Below are 3903 nucleotides of genomic sequence, written 5' to 3'. Positions count from 1 at the left end.
ATGTGAGTGTGCAAACAGCTCACACGAGTACACACACTCAGATACATGTGCATGGCATCGCACAGGTAAGTATGTACACTTCCGGCTCACATGAATTTTCACACAGATGCATGTGTGCGTGGCACAGCACATGTGAGTATGAACACTCACAGCTCACATGAGTTCTTGCATGCATGCACGGGCACGGCACACGTGGGTGGCCTTTCTGAGAGCTGACAGACATGCTTGAAACACTTTTGTTTTTTCAAAATCATTTTTACTGTCTAGTGTGGTACATATAAAAATGTGCCACAAACCTAACAGTCCAATGCACTCTCAGAAAGCAAACCCCACACGACCAGCACCCAAGTCCTGACTCCCCAGAACCGCCCTCCAGCCCATCCCATAACAGCCCTCTCCCCACAAAGGTCACTGACGCTCTGCCTCGAGGTAATTGCCTTCTTCCCTTTATAGATTTACCACCGAAGCATGAATTGCTAAGCACAGTTGCATGCTGGCTGCATTTTTCACATGAAATTACACAGATGTGTTCACTTGCTCCTGGCTTCTGCTCAACATTACATTTGTGAGATTCTTCCATGTTGATGTGTGCAGCTGAAGGCTACCAATATCTACCACTGTGTGGCATCTGCTCTGGGAACATACGGCAATTCCTTCACCAAGTCTCCCGCTGATGGCCGCTTGGGGTGTTTCTAACTTGGGAGTATGGTGCGTCATGCTGTCACACCCTCATACACGTGTTTTGTGACTTGTCCAAGCATCTCTGTGGGGCGTATTCCTAGGACTGAAGCTGCTGGGTCATATAGTATACATACACTCAGTTTCAGTAGAAATGCAAACTTTTCAAAGTGGTTTCACTAGCTTGCACTCCCAACCGCAGTGTCTGTGAATTCCCGTTGCTCTCCAAGACCCCTTCCTGCCATTGCTGAGGAGATTGTAGTAGCAGAGGTACAGCATGCTTGACCCTGAATGTGAATGGCGTGGCCTTCTGGATGTGATGGACACAGACAAGTCTGAGGGTCCAGCCACAGCAGGCGCTGCAGAGCTGCTGTCCCCACTCCTGCTTCAGGAGAGAAAGAAACCCTTTCCAAACAAACCCGTTCTGCTCCTGCCCTCTCCCCTGGCTGATGGCGTTCCTGGGGGCTCCTGGCCCTACACAAGAGCACAGCAGTCACCATTCTTCATGTTTGATCGGCTCCACCTGAGTCTCTGGGTGGCAGCGTGTAGGCATGGCAGGTTCCTGCCACACACGTGCAGAGAGAATGTGCCCCACAGGGCCTTCTTGCCGCCTGCAAGGCTGGGCTCTGTGTCAGCGCCTGGCAATGTGAAAGGCTCAGGAAGTGACTTAAGGTATGGGTGGCCGGCAAGGCCCTTTGTGTATTTTCATTCACTGAAATGAAGCAAAACCTGCTTTGAGAGAGTTTGTGATCTGAAGCGTGATTGCAAGGTTATCGAGGATACGTAAGGTGTCTTTCATACGCTTCTCTTTGGTCTGTGCTGTGACTCCACCTTCCCTCCAGTTCAGCCAGCTCGGATGCTGACTCAGAGACCAAGGAGTGCTCCTTGCTCTGTGTACCCCCCACCTCTGAATGCAGCTTTCCTCACCCTGCCTCAGGCCCACTGGAGCACCGGGGACAGAGAGGGACTTGAGACACTTTGGATAAATTTATTCCTCGGCTCAGTGTGGTGGGCTGGCTAAATTTAGAGTCCCCTCCACAGTCAGTGCCCAGGATTCGTGCATCCCCAGCGAGGCTAGGCCCTCAACCCGTCCGAGTCCTTCTCCACCTGCCTGACTTCCTTCTGCCATTCCAGGACCAGGCCCCACTGCGATCAGGACCCCTGTGATCATGGCCTGCTGTGGCCAGCACCTCTGCAACCAGGAACCCTGAAATGCCCTGCCCCACAACCAGGCCCCCCCAGGACGGCCACCTTCCCTGTGACCAGCCCCCTCTGCCTCCAGGTCCCCGTGGAACGAAAGCCCCTGCCCCCTTGACCGGGCCCCTGCATTCTTCTCCCCTCCTGCCCGCCTAGCTTCCCTGCAGGTTATATCACCAGTGGGCCCCCTCTTCCTCCTGCTGCTCTACAGTAACAATAGTTTTGTTGTGGGGAACAGGTGTGCAGAATCAATGCCAAGTTTTGGAGTCCTGGGAAAGAAGACCTGGAGGAGCTGAGGGCCGGGCACACATGTGTGGGTATTGGCACACATGTGTGGGCATTTGCACACATGCCATCATGGCTGGGGCCCCAAGCCGGGCCTGAATCAAGGATTCAGGTGTGAGTGGTTTATTGAGAGGTGATCCCTGGGAGCCCTGGTGGGAGAGCGGGGAAGAGAGACAGGGACGGAAAGGAGCACGTGTGCCTTCTTCAGGATGGCCAGGGGGGTGCCTAGGCACCACCCTCTGCAGCCCCCAAGGTGGCGTGTGGGACATAGGCAGCCCCACCTGCCGAAGGGAGAGGGAGCTGGGTGTCCCTCCCCCGCTCTGTCATACCTGGCCGAGGCCTGCTGTAGAAGACGTGGCCAGCCCAGCCCCTCCAGCAGGCCCTGGGTGAGCACGGAGGGGAGGACTTAGGCAAAGAGCTACTGGAACTTGCAGTAAGATGCGGTCTGCCGGGTGGGGTGACAGGGCACGTGGACACCCCACAGGTGGCACCTGCCGCACGGGACACGCCCGCGGGGATGCACACCTGAGACGCTTCAGAGTGTTAGGAATGGCGCAGCTCTTGGAACCCATGGCTTAACCGCTTCTTACCTTGTGTATATTTTAGTTAGGAACATTTTAAGATCATGAAATATTTCAAGCACATAGCAAATAGAAAATGTCGTTAAGCTATGAGTCTATCAGTCGGCTGTCACACTGCTGCGTTCTGATAATGAAATACCTAAAATACTCCACAGGCAGCCTCGGTCGGTTCTGAGGTCCATCACCTGGCGTCGGTCCTGCCGGTGGGTTCCATGCGGTGGGGACAGAAGCATGCCTGTACCAGTCAGCCTTGTAGGCAAATGGCCTTTCTCTCTAGTGGCTTCTACAGTTCTCTCATTGGGCTGGCACAGTGGCTCACGCCTATAATCTCAGCATTTTGGGAGGCTGAGGCAGGAAGATCACCTGAGCACAGGAGGCAGAGGTTGCAGTGAGCTGTGATCACAACACTGCACTCCAGCCTGGGCAACAGAGCGACACCCTGTCTTAAAAAAAGAAAAAAAAAAAAAAGATTCTCTGTCTTTGGTGTTTCAGCTTTGTCACAATGTGATTTTTATTTTATTATTATTATTTTTTTTGAGATGGAGTCTTGCTCTGTAGCCCAGGCTGGAGTGCAGTGGTCCGATCTTGGCTCACTGCAACCTCCACCTCCCAGCTCCCGGTCCAAGCAATTCTCCTACCTCATCCTCCCGAGTAGCTGGGATTACAGGCACGAGCCACCATTCCCAGCTAATTTTTTGTATTTTTTAGTAGAGACGGGGTTTCACCATGTTGGCCAGTCTGGTATTGAACTCCTGACCTCGTGATCCGCCCGCCTCGGGCTCCCACAGTGCTGGGATTATAGGCATGAGCCCCCGTGCCCAGCCCACAATGTGATTCTTTATGGCTTTCATTGATTCTAAAAAATATTTGGTTATTGTCCTTTCAATGTTACTTATCCTCGTGTTACATACATCATAGTACATACATGTAACAGACTCCAATGTTCCGTACACATAACGGACCTCATCCTCCTCAGAAGGGACTCCCAGGCCAAGCATCTCTCCAGGGCAGGTGCAGAGCACATCCAACTCACAGCCTGTTTTTATATGGCCCGGAAGATAAGGCTGGTTTCTAGATATTTAAGGGGTTGTTAAAAGAAGGAGGAGGAGGTGGGGAGGAGAAAGAGGAGGCAGAAGGTGGGGGGCAGATGGTGGGGGCAGAA

This window comes from Cebus imitator, unplaced genomic scaffold (genome assembly GCF_001604975.1).
Source record: "Cebus imitator isolate Cc_AM_T3 unplaced genomic scaffold, Cebus_imitator-1.0 Scaffold117, whole genome shotgun sequence".
Taxonomy (NCBI): domain Eukaryota; kingdom Metazoa; phylum Chordata; class Mammalia; order Primates; family Cebidae; genus Cebus; species Cebus imitator.
Note: the sequence above shows the minus strand (reverse complement) of the source record.